At 48.9% G+C, this 19,585-nt stretch overlaps 1 protein-coding gene and 1 non-coding gene across 20 annotated transcripts in view; both read right to left on the bottom strand.

Annotated features, from left to right (window-relative positions):
* The window catches only part of Shank2 (SH3 and multiple ankyrin repeat domains 2), a 447,967-nt gene that overhangs the window by 404,074 nt on the left and 24,308 nt on the right, over positions 1-19,585 (bottom strand). The window lies entirely within an intron of this gene.
* Mir3105 (microRNA 3105) lies at positions 12,632-12,716 on the bottom strand. Its single transcript, NR_037292.1, has one exon. It is a non-coding gene; the product is annotated as a microRNA 3105 (primary transcript).

Below are 19,585 nucleotides of genomic sequence, written 5' to 3'. Positions count from 1 at the left end.
AGCTTCAGGGACCAGCTCCACCCCTCCACCCCACTGCCCCCCGAATTCTCCAGAGAAGCAGCCCGCTCTACCTGCCCCACCAGAGCACCATGGGTACAGCTGAATGAAACCCTGTGTGTGGCTGTGCCATGGTCCATCTTGAGGGCCAACTTGATGGAGACAAACTTCTGAGCAAGTGTAAGAGGGACTTCCTAGATTAGGTTTACTGAGATGGAAAGACACACCCTAACCGTGGGCAGAACCATCCATGCGCTTAGGTTCTGGACTGCCATGTGGTCTCCCACTGCTGACTGCCCGCCGTGCTATGACAGATAGCATCCTTACAAACCTAAGCAAACCTTTCCTTTATTAAAATGCTTCTCATCAGGCATTTGGTCCCAGCAAAGGTGAAAATAACCAACACAGGATGTGTCCCCCCCACTGAGCAAGACTCTAGTGAGATATTTGCCCTGCTGCCTAAGCATGCCAACCCCACCCCACCTGCTCACTCATCCAGGACATCATTCAAGACAGACAAAAACTGCCAGGCAACAGCTAAAAGTTTTGGAGATCAACTCTAAAATCTTAGGAGGTCCATAAGCTGATGTCCAGTGGTCTATGGAGTGAATAGGCTGAACGGTGTGCCTTTTCAGATTCATTTGTGGGAGTCCTACTCCCTGGGCCTGGTCACATGACTTGGATAAAACTCTTTCGATGGGTGGTTAAAGGACTTTGGACAGACGCAAGAAGGCTCAGTGGTAGAGTGCCTGTCTGGGTTCTAGCCCCAGCACCACAAAACCCAAGTAAATCAAATATAGTACAGTCAGTCCTGATTCAATAATGGTGAATTCTTTTTCTCCTTGCCAAAAGCAACTCAACGAAGGAAGGGTTTGTTTTGGATAAGAGTTAAGGATGTAGTCCATCGTGGTGGGGAAGGCAGGACAGCAGGAGTGTGAGTAAGGTAGCCAGTCACATTGTATCCATACTCCCAAAGCTGAGGGAAGGATGCTCTGACCAAGTTTCCCCCTTTAAACATTGTAAAATCCCAGATCAGAACATGGAGCCACCCACACTCAGGATCTTTCCACCTCAGTGAACCTAATCTAGAAGCTCCCTCACAGACATGCCCACAAGTGTTTCTATCCTGATTCTAAATCCCATCAAGTTGACAGTCAAGAATAGCTGAAACAGGGTCTCTAACAGGTGCTGGAGTTTGGACACAGTCACATACCAGGCAAAGGCGTGACCTTGTGAAGAGCAGCTAGAAAACTCCATTGCAAGAAAAGGAGAGAGGCTCTGGAGGAGCCTGCCCTGAACATCTCTGTCTCCTCCCACCTCCACCCTCCAGGATGTGAGACAGTAGATTCCTACTGTTTATACCACCTGTCCAGGGTGCTCTGGGATAGCACCCACGCTGTCACAGCTGGAACACTGGTGAAACATCCTGTGAACTCAGGGTCAGATTCTCCATCTGTCTTGGTTCACTGGAAATTTCCCCAAATGCTTTCTAAGGACCAGGCCCCAAGTCTGGCCCTATGTGTGTCTTTGCATAAACCATAGTAAAAGGTCCCATGAGCACCCCCTTCTCTGATGCCCTTCCCTTCAGCCTGCCCTTCTCCCCAATGACTGAGCTGCTGATTTCAGCACCCTCTCAAGCTGCCATGGCCACCCGGCGCTAGAAAACTGCATGCAGATCATTCATGCATGCTCTCTTGGCCTCCTCAGCTCAAGCGGATTTAGGAAACACGCTTGAATTGAGTAAAAATGCCTGAGTCCCACTAGAGCCAAAGCCACCATAGTGTTTGGCGAGGAAGCTTCCCAGAGGACAGCTAAGACAGACTCTACCAAGGTCTCTTGGACTGAGCGAGCTTCTCCCTGGAGGCCACAGACAACCTGTCCAGCAGGAATGGAAGCTGCCTGGCTACACCCGGCATCTTTGAAGGCAGTGACTGTGCTCACACGACAGTGGTGACCAGAAATCTGAAGTGGCTCTTTATTCAGGAGAAAAGGATGGTGGGGACATGATATACACTCAATAACTTTGTGTGTTTGTGTCCGTGTGTGTGTGTGTATGTACATGTTGGTACATGTGTCCATGTGCATAGATGTGTTTACGTGTATGGTAGATAGATAGATAGATAGATAGATAGATAGATAGATAGATACATACATACATACATACATACATACATACATACATCCCACCTTTAGCTCTCTACATTATTTCACTGACCCTTATTTCACTGATGGCTAGACTGAATGACCAGCAAGCCCCAGCGATCCTGCTGTCTCTTTCCCTCTAGCACTGGGACCACAGATGTGTACCACCATGCCTAGCTTTTTAAATGGATGCAAACTCATGCCCTCGGCTTGCACAGCAGATACTTTATCTACTGAGCCATGTCTCTGTCCCTAAAATATCTTCATCATGTCAGACTCAAGGGTCTAAATCAGAAAACAGATGCTACCAGGTTAAAGTATTTCCCCTAACCAGCACTGCTGAAGGGATCTGCCATGCTGGGCTGATTCATTCTACCAAAGGTTTGGAGAGTTGTCTCCTGAGGAAGATTCTAGGCAGGTTGGAAAAAAAAAAAGTTGCTGAGAGGGTGCTGTCATTGTCCTGGAAGCATGTGCCATTCCTGGTTGATATTGGTAATGAGACAACCCATGTGGTGGCTCCCATCCTTCCTTGATTAGCATTGGGGCAATTTCAGACAATTGCTTCACTCAGCTCTCCACCCAGATAATGGAGAGCACACATAGTGTGTCTCCTCAGGCTCCAGCCAGCTTTTGCCCTGGCTCCTACTGCAAGCAGACCCTGTGCTACCTGGTTTTAGTTTAGATTTGCACGTTAGCTTCTCTATAGTAGAATTCAAGAGTTCCAAAGCAGGGCTAAAGAGATGGCTCAGCAGTTAAGAGCACTGACTACTCTTCCAGAGGTCCTAAGTTCAATTCCCAGCAACCACACACGGTGGCTCACAACCATCTGTAGTGGGATCTGGTATGTTTGAAAACAGCTACAGTGTACTCATATAAATATAATAAATAAATCTTTAAAATAAGAAAAAGAGTTCCAGAGCTACAGTGTACTTTGCTCTTCCCTTGCCTTCTTCATCACACACCTGGACCATCATATAACACTTCTGCAGAGCTGCCCATCATGCATAGGAAGGACAAGCAAGGCAAAGGTTTGATGACGTAAAGAGCCACAGGCCATGAATTCTTGTGCTATGCTGCCCTGTCTGTAGCTCTCCGCCCTGTGTCCAGTAAATCCCTGTGTGCAGCAGGAATAAAAAATCCAGGCCATGGACAGTCTTCCATAGACACTAAGGAACAAGGGACACCTCCATCAGGATCAACCCCTTGTAATGCTGGGAAGCAATACATTCCCTAATTTGGACAGAAGCACTGAGTCATAGCATCTCCAGCTAACGCAAGCAGGCAGGAAAGTGAACCCCTGCCCAAGGATCGGAAGTAATGGAGGTAATCAGTATTTTTGTATAATTACCTACACTGCACTGAAAGCCCAAGAGAAGCTAAAGATAAACTGAACTAGCAAAGAAAGTCACAGGTCAGACAGGTAGGAGATCAATGTACAAAGGATAACCGAATCCCTCACATTGCCTACAAAATGATGGAGAAACATCCAGCTAGCCCTACAATCCAGGAGTCACTAAAGGTGCCATTAACATTTTGGGTATAAAGTGTACATACACAGACACAAGGTTGAACACATGGACTAATCCATCATTGGAAAAGTCAGCATCCTGGTTACATTTCTGCAGCATCTGACCTGGTTAAAATACACTGACATTATTAATCAGGGACCTTGGCTACAACAGAGAAAAAGGCGGTCTTGCTGGGTTCTACTCTAGGCTGGACCAGTACAGCAAGACTCATCAGCCAAGACCCCAAGCAGAAGGATCTCCTCCCATGAGACCTCTGCTACAATCATCTCCAGTGTCATTGTCAGTGTTGGGGCCTGAGGCCGATGCACAGTCTAAACCACAATGTCCACCAGAACTGGGTAAAGTCCCTGAGATGTAGGTGTGACAAACAACAGACTTATAGAGCTATGGGGTGGGGAGGTGGCTCAGTTAGAAACGTGTTTGGCATGTAAGTATAAGGCTCTGAGTTCATATCCCCAGCACCCACATAAACAACTGGACATGATTCCATGTACCTGTGATCCCAGCACTGGGGATGTAGAGATGAGAGGGATCCCGGGGCTGGCTGCTCAGTTGATTTAGAGCAGTGGTTCGCAACCCTTCTAACCCCGTGACCCTTTAATAATACAGCTCCTCATGTTGTGGTGACCCCTGACCAGAAAATTATTTTAGTTGCTACTTCATAAATGTAATTTTGCTACAGCTATGACTCATAATGCAAATATCTGTGTTTTCTGATGGTTTTAGATGACCCCTGTGAAAAAGTCACACAATCCCCCAAGGGGGTCAAGGCTCACAGGTTGAGAACCACTAATCTAGGCAAAGTGATTCAGTAGGAGACTATGTCTGGAAAACTAAGATTGAAAGAGATAGAGTAGACTACCCAACAAAGACCTCTGGACCCCAGTCTCTCTCTCTCTCTCTTTCTCATACACACACACACACACACACACACACACACTCAAGGCACATAGAAGAGAAATGCTTCTGGCATTTTAAGGCTGGAATATGTGTGCTAATAAAACACTTAAAATATTGAAGCAAGTATTTGGACTCACACAGCTCTGTAGAGAGTTCTTAATGCCCTCAATAGCCAGCGCCAGTCCTGGCACAGAGTGGGATGACCCTTGAAGGGACACCAACTCTGGCCAAGACTGAAGAAAGCCTGCAGTCCCACGAGCCCTGACTGCCAAGCACAGGCCTACCTGGGACAGCCCTCAGTGGGGCTGTGGCTATCCAACCTGCCATCATCCATGTTTGATGACAGTATTTAGGCCAGACTGGACTTGGTTGATTACTATTATTCAGAGAGCTGTGGGAACCAGGGTCCTCTGCAATTGGAATACCAATGTTTTGGTATTCTTCAGAGAATATGTCTGGAAAGTTTAAAACAATCCAGCTCTAGCCAGCCATGTGCTGGGTTCTTGGGATCAGGTCCTAGGATGTGATATCGCCCAGCGGCCTCCACACTTAGCAGCCTTCATGTTCAGTGCCCAAAGCCTTAAGAGGGGTCAAAACCCAGCCTGAGCCTGCCCTCACTTCTCCCCTCCAAAGCCCAATCAGACCACAGTCAGATGCCTACCCAGAGACCTGTCTTCTGAAATGCCTCTGCACTTTGTCTGCTCCAGGGCTCTCAGCCCCACGGAGATCCTGCTCATCCTACCTTGGGATGTGGGTCTCACTCACCAACCAAAGGCTTGCAGGAGAGAGAGAAGCTAGGCTAAATAAGACCTGGGGACAGCTTGTTCACTGGCATCATTGTCTTATGAGTAGAGCTATGACATATCCTTCATAAGCCAATCCAACCACTGCTCGGGACCAGCCTAGCCCATGTTCCTGGAGCATCTGTAAGCCCATGGGCTGGAGCTGTGTGTGGTGCTCTCTCGTTGCTGGGGTGGACACTCTGGCAGAAGCAACTTAAAGGAGAAAGGGCTTTCTCTGGCTTGTAGTCCAAGGGGATGCAGCCCATCACGGTGGGGAAGGCACGGCGGTAAGAGCATGAGGTGGCTGGCCACATTGCGCTCTCTCTCAGGAAGCAGAGAGATATGAATGTTGGCACTCAGATCCATTTCTCCTTTGTATTCGGTCTGAATGGCGGCCCATGGTGGTGCTGCCCACACTCAGGATGAGTCTTCACTCCTCAGTCAACCTCGTTTAGCTAATCCCTCATGGTCATAGCCAGACACAACCGTCTCCTTGGTGATTCTAGATCCTCTCAAGTTGACAGTCAATGCTAACTGCCACAGGAGCTGCTGGCTGTCCTCCTGTCCTCCACTAGACTCAGGTGGATGTCAGCTCTCCTGCCTCCTCCACTCCAGTGTGGGGGAGGACATATTAGACCTGCAAGTGATTTTCATGAGATCTGCTCTTCTCTCGGAGGAGATCCCAGGTGACAGTAACACAGTCTAGGAACTCAATACTCTCGTTAAGAACATGGCCATTTGTGTCTCATGTCACCCTCTCCCTAGGTCCTTAAGTATCAGATGAAAGTGTGTCTGGGCAGCCTGTGGATACTGCTGTAAAGTTCCAGGAAAAGTTGATAGGAATAGGCTTTGAGGGTCACAAACTCCAGTACTAGAACTTGCACTAGAAAGACCCTGGAGCCCTGAGGCAACAATGTGTTCCAAACTTCCCATGTCACCTCCAGGGATCAAGAGCAAGAACTGGGATCTCACTGGTCTTTCGCAGGTCTATCTCTGAGGACTTGGCAGGACCAGTGAAGGAACAGCTGAGGTGGGCACATGAGCATGGCACTTGGCCATCGAGGCTAATGAAAGGATACTGAAGAGGGACTTAAGGTCCTAGAGGGCAGAGCTGGGGTGCTGTGAAAAGCCTCCATTAACAACAAGAGTTTGGGGGAGTCAGAGAGTGGAGCAGTTTGTTGTCGCCCTTGCGGACAGAAGAAAGAGAAGGCAGAAGCCACTGGTACATTGCTGCTTAGCACAAAACAGTTGTTAAATTCCTAATTGCACCTCTCTGCCCCCTGAATCCCTCGATGGCTGAGTTCTTCAGTGAGGCACGATCTTCCCAATATCTAGTCTTGCCCCCTTTCCAGTTGCCCACCCCATTAGTTCAGAACACAAAGTCTTATCTAACATAAGTCCTGAGACTCAAGAGTCCCTCCTTTTTGATCTGTGGACTCAGTTACATAGCAAACACCCTGTGACTTTTCAAGTCCAGGATGAACGGAGAGCCTAGACAAGCAGACAACAGCTGCCAGCTAGGCAAGACGGGGACCCGGTGCCTCCTGCTTCTCTGTGACTCTCTTGTGAGCTCTAAGTGCTTCTCATACTGAAAATGGGACAAAATGATACATTTCTTTTGGGGCGGTAAGAAAGAGGAGAAGGGAGGAACAGAGGAGAGAATGGAGACAGGGGCTAAGAAGCCTGGGGGTTGGGTAGGAAAGACTTGGGGGGATCCCCTCCTCCACCAAATGGAGACATTGGGTGTTCTGGGTTTAGCCTCCATCCTGATACCAACAATACACTGAAATAGATTGAAAAAAAACCACCTATTTTCAAATGCAGGGCAGTAATGCAGGAAACAAGGTAAGTTCTGGATCATTCCAGCTTTTACCTGGAACAGTTTCCATGCCACTGTGGAGGTGGTAGGCTGGGAGCCCAGGGACACCCAGGTGACCCTGGGAAAGTGTGCCATTGCCCTCGCTGTGCACCAGCTGCCGAGTCTGCCAGCTCCTGGAGAGACCCAGCCCCAAGGCCACCCTGGAGGCCTGGACAAACCCAGAGGGATGGAAACAAAATAAAGGAGAGGAATGTGGGAAAGAGATCAGCAGTGAACAGAGACAGAGGAAGGTAAGGCATGGGAGGATGGGTGAGAACCATCAGGACACATCATATACACACAGGAAACTGGGAAAGGCAATTTTAATTAATAACAAAACATACCGTGTTCACATAAAACTCTCATGTAGTGAGACTTTTGCTTCCCTTAAAAAACACAGGAATATTATAATATTATGTTTTTGTTTTAATCCCAGGTGTAGGAAATGGGGCTGCTTCAGATTGTCCACAGCAGCTGACTATGATTTGCCTTGTGCAGGGGGGTGATTTTGCCAGCTGTAGATAATTTCTGTGACTGTGTAATGTTTGGTACTCTGGAGACTTTTAAGAGAGCCTATAAATGCTAGGAGCCAGGAGGTAAGGTGTTGGTTGTTGTTGGTCACAGTTTGTTAAACAGTCGTGCACAAAAAAGAAACAACAAGAAGAAATTAGATATCCTGACAGTGAAGATCAAACTTGCCCCAAGGAACTCAGTGCCCCTAATCAGCATGAAGTCGTCTAATGATAATGTCACCCCTTTTCTGACCCCTAACTTTATTCAGGAATCTCTTTCCTTTCCCCTTTATCCCTTTTCTCTCTCATCTACTGTTAGGGGTTTGAAAGGGTGGAAGAATGGGGTACAGAAAGGTAGAAGAAAAAATAACCCACAAAGTAGCAAAGACAAGCTACAGGGTCACCTCAGTGACAGTCCATGTTCACACAGAAGGGTCACCTCAATGCCTACCCACATTCAGAAGGGTCACCTTGGTAACAGCCCATGTTCACACAGATGGTTCACTTGATAACAGCTCATGTCCACATGAACCATAGCTTGCCCTGGGGAATCCACCAGGCCTAGAATGTCCCCCAGAGCTGACAACCAGAGTCCACTGTGGCCTGACTGCATCATGAGGATAACAGAGTAACCCTGACTGTCCTGGGGACAGATGTCATCTCTAGTTGCACGTGTAGGCCTCGGCGGCTGGTGGCTGTGGCTTGTCTTATTCCAGGTGTGCGGTTACTGTGCTGCTCAGCTTCGCCAACACCATGGTATTTATACAAACAAGCCATGGGCACCCAGCCTGTGCCTTGCTTTATTTAAGAGATGCTACCTGCTGGCATTCTGCACCAATAGGGACAGGGTAGGGGCGATGAGAACAGGACGACGACGCAGTTTCCACAGAAAGCTGTGGAGGAGGTGGTGTGCTCTGGACAATTAAAATAGCTTTTCTTCTCATGAGGGCGGTAACTCGGAAACCAACAAAACAGAAAAATCAGAAAGTTCCCCCACTAACAATGCCGTGGACAAGAGGTCCGCAGTTGAAGTTCAGGTCACCCATACAGACACACACAAACACACAAAATAAAACTGTACCAAAAAAAAAAAAAAACCCAGTACAATTGCTAATTAAAATAGACACAAACTTCTATAAAACACCTACAGATGGTATGTTTGAAAAAAACCTGTCAATCCACAATAAATAAACCACACCACACTTGCCCACACGCCAACGTAGATCGAATTAATTTCAGCCCAGGAACATAAACTTTTAGAAAGTGCGAGAACAACCCAGTGGGGTTGATATGCCTCAGCTACTACCTTTAACTCTTTTATTTATTATTTATTTATTTGTTTGTTTGTTTATTTATTATTTCATTTGTATGAGTGTGCGCCTGCTTGCATATCTGTATACCACCTGTGTACAGTGCCTACAGAGATCAGAAGAGGGTGTCAAATGTCCTGGAACTAGAGTTACAGATGGTTGTGAGTAGTCATGTGGGTTCTGGGAAGCCACTTGGGCTCAGTGCTCTTAACTATCTCTCTAGGAGCAGATGGCCTGGGATAATCTTGAATCTTAAGGGAACAGCATGGGAGCCCCTCATGGCCACCCACAGCTCTAGTCTATAGTCTGTGGTCAGTTGCACCCACTGCCTGTCATCGTGGATGCTGGAGAGCTAAGACAGATGTGTGTCAAGGCTTGTGTCCTTTCCCTGCAGATGGTGTCTTCTTCCCAGTATCTTCACACAGCCATCCTCTATGCATCTCTATCCTGCTTCCAAGTCACTCACCCTGGTCTCTAGGAAAGCCAAGTCAGTGGGAACAAGGTTACTGGCTCGAGGCATCCATGCTTTAAACACATCTGCAGCCAGCAGAGCCATTCCAGGGTCCATGCTGGAACTGTACTTGGCATTGATGCTTCTTCAACCCACACAGAGGAGACCTTAAATCCAACCCCAATCCAGGGAGGAAACTAAGGCCTGGGAAGGGTCTCCATCCCCCTAATCCACACAGCAGAGACAGCAGACAGTGCCACTTTCTATTCTGCAGCTCCCTGCCTGGCATCTCTGAGCACATTTCTCAAGGGTGCAGCCACACAGCCAACATGTATCAGCTCACATTTCAGAGGCAGGAGTGTAGAATGCAGGCATGACCAGGGTAGGTCTCTCCAGAGAGCCACTAGACCAGGCTTTGCCCCATGTGTCATGGGACTTTTCCTAGGGAGATGTAAAGAAACATCATTCATCCTAGACAGAGAAGTCACCAGCAGACCAAAGAAAGAATTCTGTCTGATGCAGTTAGGTGAACAGTGAGCTTGCTGGGGTCACTTTCAGGTGCATGGGTATAACTCAGAAGCAGCTATACCTCTGAAGAGTCTCAGCCATTGCAAGAACTCATAAAAGCTGTGCCAACAAAGAGACCCCCTAGGTAATACAAGAAACTATACTACTAAGTAGTGCACCCTCCCGAGACAAAGATCTACCTTTGATAGAACTTTGGGGGTGCGGAGTACTTGTCTTGATGTCAGAAGTCCACCCTGTCCCACTGGAGACTGTTAACAGGTATGATCTCTAAGGGTCTCCTGAGGGTCTCCTGAGGGTCTCAGCTGTTCCCATGGTCAAGCCCCTCATAGAGAAAGCAGATATTCAGCACCACATGTGAGCAACATATTCAGCAGGTAAGCAACATCTCCATGCAAACATGCCCACATCCCCCTGTCCTTACATGGCCTCTCTGTGTGGGCCTATGTCCCAGTTACCTCCTATAATCCTTCCCTGTTTAACAGGACCCAGATTACTGACCTCATTGTACTGTGTCACCTCATTAAAGAATCAATCTGAAAACAAGGCCAACATAGGCGGACATGGTTCAGGTCTTCACAGGCCATCATCTGGTACATCTAGGACAAGAGCAAGATCATGCCTGCCACACTGGGAAACTGGATACAGGGAGACCCAAAGCTTTAGCAATGTTCAGTGTGTCCCCAGTAGCCCTAGGAATGGGAAAAGTCAGAGACTCAGATAACTGAGGGACAAGCTTTATGCTTGTGGTGGCCACCAAGGCCAAATCTGAGAATGGTTCTCTGCAGGTGACTCCCAAATACCACATACAGGGCACAAGCTTTCTACCAAGCTATCCTGCCATGTAGAATATGCCAACCCCTGTGACAGATGAACTCTGGACAGATGATGAGCACAAAGGCCACACCCACTGGATGTCAGGAGATATGTAAACCCATGGCAGGCCCACATGGATTGAAGTTCTTGAGGTAGGCAAATCCTGGATTCTATAGGAGTGGCTGCATGCCCTGGTCAAGGGCTAACCCTAGCTGCTGAGATGGACAATCAGACTGTGGGGGCCATCTAGCCATTTCCCTTGGGGAATGCTGTTCTTGCTGCCATGGAGGTTCAGGCCTAAGGTTGGTTGTGAAGCCATCTTCAGAACTGCCAGGAAGTGATTTTGTTTTATACACTGCACCTGCTCACGTTGGTATTGGGTGCTAACCAGCAAGCCTTTTTATCCCAGACAAATATACGCCCAAGGGATTGGTGTACATGAGAGATTATTGCACTGAGAGCTACTGTTGAGAAAACTGAAAACTGGATTTGGAAATAGCTCTCAGTTAAAGCACTTGCCTCACAAATGTAAGGACCATGATCAGATCCTCAGAACCTATACAAATATCAGGTAGATATGGCAGCCCCCCCCCTGTAATTACAGCCTCCAGAGGGCAGAGCCTGGGCATCCCCAGAGCAAGATGACTAGCAGGACTAGCCAATTGATGAGTTCTGGGTTTGATTGAGAGACCCTCAAAGACTAAGCTGGTAAAGGTGATCAAAGAAGATTACATCAACCCTAGGGGCCTCCACATGCATGCACACCTACAGATGTGTGCCTATACACATGCAAAACATGCATACATGCATGTACATGGAAAGGGGAGGAGGGAAGAAAGCTTAAAATTATTCTAGAATATTTCAGAGAACTTAAATTTTTTCTTTATCTTCTGTGCAATGAGGTAGACGAGAGAAACTCAAATCCCCAAGAAAGAATGTTTTGATAGACTCTAAGGGGCTTTGGGTCTGTAGGTGAGAAGGCACTGCTTGCCTGGATTTATAAATGAAGCACACTGGTAATGGAGGCCACCAGCTGAAGAGCAGCGGTCTGGAGGTCCCTCTATCCACCTCCCCACCCCCAACTCTGTCCCACTTGAGCAAAACACCTGATCTCGCAAGGAGGGGCAGAGAAAGGTGAGGGAATGCTCTGAGATTCTATAATCCTCAACCTCCATGCCTGGAGCAGCCTCAGCCTGCCACCCATCCTGGCCAGTGCCTCCATTTTGGCACAGGGACCCAGCCTGCAAAGCTCCCAAGTCCATCTTGCTCTTTCTCCATGGGAGCAGCCCAAGCTACTGAAGCAGAAGCTCAGGACACACTAGCCTCAGCCCGCAGAGCGCTCAGTGTGCGGCTCAGCAGCTGCTGGCTAAGAGAAGGGAAGAACTCAGCCACCTACTCCATTCGGCGCCTAAAGCAGAGGAAGGCAGGCCCGACACCTGACTGAGAGTGCCCACACACGGGAGGCCACGTTCCAAAGCAATACAAGAGCCACTAATGACATGGAGAAGAGGCAATCCTTCAGAGGGCCAGCCTGCGCCAACTCATTCCACCTCCTGCCAAGCCTTCAGGAACAGGGAAGGGCTCAAGTTTGAATAGTCCCTTTGGGGGGGCTGTGAATTCTGTGGGTGGCCTCAGTGCAGTGAAGCTGGGACCCCCTGGCTAGCACCCCTTCTGTTCTGGTTTGCTTTTTATCGCTGTGATAAACAAGGTGACCAAAAGCACTTGGGGAGGAAAGTTTCATCTTACAGCTTACAGCCCATCATGGAGAGAATAGGGAAGGCTAAGGCAGGAACCCAGAGGCAGGAGTGGAAGCAGAGGCTATGGAGTGCAAGCTCATAAGCAGTGTTCCTCAGTAACTTACGCTGCTTACGGGCTTGCTCTCCAGAGCCTGCTCAGCTTTCTTACACAACTGAAGGCCACCTGCGCAGTGCTGGCACAGCCTACAGTGGGCTGGGCCCTCCCATGGCAATCATTAATCAAGAAAAAGCCCCATAGGCTCTTCTACAAGCCAATCTGGTAGAGGCAATTCCTCAACTAAGGTTCTTCCTCCCAGGCAACGCTAGCTTATGTCAAGTCACTAACCAGGAAACTGACTCCTTGCCAAATTGACACACAAATACATAATTACTAAATAATAACATCCTCTCTGTTTATCTCCAAGATCTTATGTTAATATCACAATGAAAAACTAAGTGTGACTTAAATTCCTGTAGTCTTTAACAATTTCAGCACTTGGGGCTGGAGAGTTAGCTCAGGGATGAAGACCAACAGCTGCTCTTTCAGAGGGCCTGGGTTCTATTCCCAGCCCCGACATGGCAACTCACACCTGTCTGTAACTCCACTTCCAGGGCACCTGGCACCCTATGCCAGCCTCCACAAGTACTGCATGCACATGGTTCACAGACATACAACCAGGCAAACATCATACCTATACAATTTTTTAAAAATTTCAACACTTTAAAAAAAGACCAGTCTCTTTAAAATACCCAATGTCTCTTTAGTCCAAAGTCTCTCAACTGTGAGCTCCTGTAAGAAAAAAATCCAAGTCAATCTAAGAACTTTCTCATTCCAAGAGAGAAGAACCGGGAAACCGTCTCTGTCTGAACAAAGTAAAACCAAGCACAGCAGTACGCGTTACATCCTGTAACTCAGAGTCTTGCATCTGGCCCTCGCTCACCATCTTCTGGGCTCCTACAGGCCTGGGCAGCTCCACCTCTCCAGCTCTGTCCTGCACAGCACACATAACACATAGGCTCAGGCAGACTCCACACCACAGCTGCTGCTGTCCTTGGTGATCCTCCCATTGTCCTCGTATTCCAGTGTCCTTGATCTCCATGGTCCTGGCGTCACCACACTCTGTCCCTTCACCAGTGACCTTCTGGCCTCTCTTCAGGGACTCTGACCTGCTACACCGTGCCAAGCTTCAGCCCCTCTCCATGACCCCTTGAGCCCTAGAGTCTCTGTGACACCTTGCAACAGAACCCTGGTTTCAGGAGTATCCCCACCCTACAACCTGGAGCAAGGCTGGCCATCACTGTGGGGGGAAAAACTCCTATTTTTCCAGCTGGAAACTGGTTACTTGGTCTGAGAAGTGTCCTTGGTATCCAGGAAGGGTTGCTGCACCTTAAGAGAGTGGCAGGAATGTCCCTCCCCTCCTCAGTGTGCAATCAGGAGTAAGCCACTCTATTTGGCCAGTCTGCCAGCCAAGAGAGGCTTGTCACTTTGTGGGCAGTTTCCCTCCTTCCTCCAAACCCATGAGCAGTAAAAGCATTTGTCTATCTGCCATCCTCCCCCTCATCACCACATCACTGGCAATCATCAAGGAGTAGGAATCAATCTACAAGGAACCAGGCCGATGGAATATTCTCCAGCTGTGAAAAAGAGCAAGGCACTGGTACAGGCTACAGTATGGATGAGCCTTGAGGACCCTATGCCAAGTGAAATCACACAGCACAGAAGGCCATATCCTGTCTAACCATTTCTATACAGTGTCCAGAAGTGTAGTTACTCAGAGCCAAGGGAAGGTAAGGCATGATTGCTGTTGACCTAGGGGTTTCTTCTTGGGGAGGTAAGAACATTCTAGAAGAGACAGTGGTATGGTTGTACAGCATAGTCAGGAGCCACTGACTTGGACACTTTACAGTGGTAAGCATAGGAGACAGCACTCTCCAGTGGAAGAGCACCAATAGGATGGGGGCATTTTAAAAGGGGATGTGTCATGCTGGCCTGCACAATGCTGTCTGGGTAGTTCAACTCTAGCTAGCTCATCCAGAGTGATGGAGAGTTTGGCAGCTGCTCAGTCCTGAAGGGCTGCTGGGACTCTGTCTACAGCAGAAGGCTGATAAAATTGGTCCAGGTATTGGTGATATGCTCAGTGGTCGGCCTCTGAACTTGCCACTGAGAGCAATGGTAAGCAAGCAACGTTTCCTTCATTCCATTCTTTTATCTGGGCTGCTGCTGACATCAAGTGTAGGTCTGTCTTCCTACTTCAAATAATCTGAGAAAAAAAAAATCCTTCACGGGAGCACCCAGAGGACTGTTCCAGTTGATTCCAGATCCAGTCGGCCACCAGAGTAAGTTTTACGTGAATCTTACATCAATTTGTAAATTGCCAAGAAAAATAACCCTAAAAGATAAAACTGGGCCCCTACCCATTAAAGCAAAGTCCTCTTTTCCTAGCCAGAGGCTATCCGCTTAGACTTCTGCTGACTTCTGGAATCCCTGTTGTTGATTCTGCTCACAGCAGTGTGGATGCCTACAGCTTTGGCCATGGCTCTGCTCATCCTAGACAGGGTGGCTGCCCATCATGTACAGTTCAGGTGATCAGAATCCTACCTGATGAGGCATGGTATCCATGTGGCCGTCTTGCCTTCTACAGTGACCTATGATGTTCCAGCGGCATCTTCTGGTCCAATGTATGGTGCCTGCTCACATCTCTCCTGTACCCCATCTCCTGGAGGCATAGTTGCTGGACAGCATACACTGTTTGCCAAAGGTCTGAAAGCCAAGCCACCTTTGCTGTTAGATCCTGTCCATCTCTGGTGTGCCTCTCCTAGGGCAGGACTTCTAAGGAAGTGGCTGTGAGCCCCACTTTACCTCCACAGGCTCTCAAAGCCAAGGGCTCAATTCATATTGCAGCCTGCACATCCCCGGCACCGGCTCTCTTCTGCCTGCCTTCAATCACTGTTGCCACCTTCGCGCGCACTTGAGCCTGATCCTCACTGTGACATTTCAGGTTTAACAAGACACACTTTCTCAAAGCTGCAGTTTACAAAGCCCACGGTGCTGATGTTGACTCTCTAGCTGCATTTTACTCTCTCAGGTGAAAACATGAAGCCGCTATTGTGCAGGTCCAGAGAGTTCTAGACTCACGGACCACACATGGAGTGACAGCCAAAACTGGCCCACAGTTCCTGGGGTAGGTGATGTCCTGGTGGTCTCTTATCCACCTTCCTGCCTCACCTTTGATTCCTGCAACGTTCCCTGAGAGTCCCTCATATTGAAGATCTGATGTGCATCATGTCATAGACCAGGCCAACTTTTCTGGGCCTGATGTCTGTGTGTGTGTGTGTGTGTGTGTGTGTGTTACATGCACACGAGTACTCCAGTGTATGCTCAAGCAGAATTCACAGCAGGATATCAAGTATCTTCCTGTATCTCCAATGTATTACCTCAAGCCAGGTCCTTTTATCAACCTCTACCTCATCCACTATGGTCACAAAAGCTAATCCTCCCCACAGCCTCAGGATCCCAAAGATCACAGTGCTGCCTGCCATCCTTGCTGTCCACCTAGGAAACTGCCACCAGGTGTTCCCACAGTAACCAGTGTGCTGTCAAGGGAACCTGAGCCCTCAGAAATGGATGCTCACACCTGTCTTCTTGCTGAGTGAAAGCCAGAGGCTTGAAAAGGAGCCCATCACATCCTGTGGCGGTCTCCTACAACCATTCCACAAAGTACAAAAGCCTGGTCTCAAGCAGCAGAGATTTTGCTCTTGGAAGCCAATGTCAACAACTCAGAACCCCCAGCTGGATCTATGTAAGCAATACTGCACTCTCCCAGAGCCTCAAAGCCCAGAAGAGCATCCCCCTGCTTCTCTCAGTTCCTGTGGCTTTAGACATCCCTGGGCCATGGCTGTATCTTCTTTCTTCTTCTCCTTCTCCTTCTCCTTCTCCTTCTCCTTCTCCTTCTCCTTCTCCTCCTCCTCCTCCTCCTCCTCCTCCTCCTCCTCCTCCTCTTATTCTTCTTCATTGTTGTCATCATCATCATCATTGTGTGTATATAAGATGTATGTATGTCACACATATCAAGATCAGAGAACTGTTTGATGGAGTCTGTCCTCTTGTGGGACCATGAAAGGTAGCTTGGTTCCCAGTTGAGCTAAGGCTTGAAACCCCAGAGACCTTGAAGGGATGGTAGATGCTTAGCCTGTTCCCAGGCACCAGGTCCCTGTCAGTAGCCACAGCCCTCCATAGATTTGTGGCCAACAGTTATGTAAGGGCAATGCCCCAAGCCCCTCCACATGTAGAGGACATGACCTGTGGTCACATAGGCTCAAGACAGATCTCCATTTTAATGAGGTACCTAAAGGCCTGGAGGGCTTAGCCAGTAAGTTTTTCTTCTCAGAGACTCCTCCCTGCAAAAGGTCTCAGGCCCACCCTGAGAAACGGGGTATGGTTTTATTCATTCACTTTCCACCATGACAATAAATGCCTTAAAACCACGGACTGTCTCTTTTCGCTGGGATCTGCAGTAGGGAACCATGGAGCCCCTGTCTAATCTTCCATAGAAGACAGTCTGTGCTCCCATTCATGGTTGCCACCAAGTCAAGCTCAAGACTGCTGCCCATCAACCCAAGAACTCTCCCCAAGGGACCAGCTGGAGCTCTCCCCTTTTCTCCCTCAACCCCAGGCCAGATCCAGCCCGTGGGCCCCCCACTCTGTTCTCAGCTCTTCCACAGCTTTCAGTGGTGCCTGGGTGTCCAAGAGCCTAAGAACCAGATGACCCTAAGAGCCTAAGAACCAGATGACCCTGAGAACCTAAAAACCAGATGGCCCCGGCCACGTTGTAGGCCCAGGGACCCCTGAGCCAGCTCTGGCTGTCCTGCTCCTCAGTCTGTGCTTCCCCACCCCTGGAGCGGTGTCCCCGGGCTTCCCTACTACCCAACCCTCGCCCAACGACATCCTCTACATCCTACATCCTCTCCTTCTACATTTCTGTGGGTTCTGAGGATCAAACCCAGGCAGGTCCCCAGGCTCTCACAATAAGCACTTTACCCACCTGCCCCCATGGCTGCATCTCTCCAGGTTCTGCCTTGGCTTCTTGAGGCATCATCTTCTCTCTCTCCAAGCTTCTCTCAGCCCCTATACAAGGGCTTTAATGACATTAGACTAGCAAGATTATCCAGGCCATCTCCCATACACAAGGCCCTCCCTCAACTCAGTCTTGTTGCCAGTTCCCTTGGGGCCACACAAGATCAAGGGATCAGGATTCTGTGGGTTTAGGGCCATCTGCCAACCTGTCACATGCTTCTGGTGGCAGGTCCCCCAAAGCAATCTCAGAGATGATAAAGATGGTTCATCAGCTTTGGGTAGGTCCTTGAGCTCAGCCATTGCCATCCAGCTAAGTAGCACTCACCAAGAGAGGGTCATTGGTTCCCATGGTACCCCATTACAGACTAGGCTCTGGTCAGCAAGGGGACAGAGTGACCTGATTTTGCTCACATTGCATAGACAGCATGAAGATGGAAGAGTAACACCTATTTGATAAAGCCAAACTCCTAGGAAGACAGGTCCACATTCCCTGTCCACACTCTACCCAATCTTGGGTCCTCCAGGCTTCATCTCCTGGCATAGATCCTACCTATGATCACAGGCCTGGGGCTGACATGTCAGGTCAACAAGGACCAGTTTTCTCAATTATGGTTCTCTGGCACATATGTGAGGAACTGCTGAGCATGAGGCTAGGCCCCACAGAACCTTGGGGTGACTCATTCTCTCCCCAGCAAGACAGCCAAGGACCCAAGGCCCTGACTAAAATGATGGTGACATCCAGCTGCTGTCTCCCCACGTACAGCCCAGCCACATCTGATTGTACACACCCAGCCCTGTGCACACGAAGTTATTCAGCAGAAACCACTGTACGGTTCTGTAGGCAAAAACCCAACCCTTAGGCTCCCAGACCTCAAATTTCTCAGGATAAAGAGGTGGGTTGACCTCCCACAGCACAGATACCACAAAGGGCCTGCTGCTGATGGCCAAATGAAGTCCTTCCACACCACGATGGGACAGCTCTGCATATCCACTAGGATGGCAGTCATCACCCAGCTCTTGGAAATTCAAGAGTCCCACAGCACCCACTGCAAAGCATCTATCCAAGAGAAAGGAAAACATCTACCCACGTGACACAGCCATATGATGCAATACGCCTCCCCAAATGCAAAATGGCCCCTATAAGAAAAACTGAGGCTCGGACACACACTCCAACATGGAACAGACATCACACCCTGGTCAGATTTCATTCCATTGTGTCAGTCCCCAGTCAGACCCATATACACGGAAAGTCTGGGGGGTGGAGGGAGGGAGTGTCCAAGAGGGCAGAGCCTCCTTCTGGAAAGCCACTGGGAATGACCACATGACAGAGAAAAAGTCATCAAACTATCCACTGGAAACTGCTACGTGGGAAGTTTGTGCTGTGTGTATTCTAGCACAATCAACAGACTAAAATGTTATTTTTGGAAAAGGCAGTAGGCAGGCACTAGCCTGGAGCCACAGTCAGCCCCTGAATGGAAATGAGACACTGGACCCCATACCCACCCTCCAAGACACATATGCACTACCAGCCCCGCTCATCCGCATCTATTTCTCTCCCCCTCCTGAAAAGGCCAACCCAAGCAGGAAGGCTGATAAAGCACATCCCAAGTTTGGGCGAACCCTCTAGGCTGAAGAAGCACTGGCAGGTGTTTGAGGCACCCACCGGTAGAGAACATGGCTTGAAGTGACCCAGAATGCTTTGGGAAAGCGAAATATTCAAGATCATCTCTCAGGGGCATAGCTGATCTATCGACATTGTGACACAACAGTCACTACAAAGAAGACAACCGAAAGCCATACAATAGGGGCTGAGAGCTGGCTCAGAAGATAAAGTGCCTGCTGCCTAGGTCTGAGAACCTGAGTTCAGATCCCCAGTACCCACAGAAAGCTGTGCATACAAGGCGGCACACATCTGCAAAGCTGGTGATGGAGGGCAGAGAAAGCCAGGCTGTG

This window comes from Mus musculus, chromosome 7 (assembly GCF_000001635.26).
Source record: "Mus musculus strain C57BL/6J chromosome 7, GRCm38.p6 C57BL/6J".
Taxonomy (NCBI): domain Eukaryota; kingdom Metazoa; phylum Chordata; class Mammalia; order Rodentia; family Muridae; genus Mus; species Mus musculus.
The sequence above is the reverse complement of the archived record's forward strand: the minus strand, read 5'-3'. Positions and strand labels throughout refer to the sequence as shown.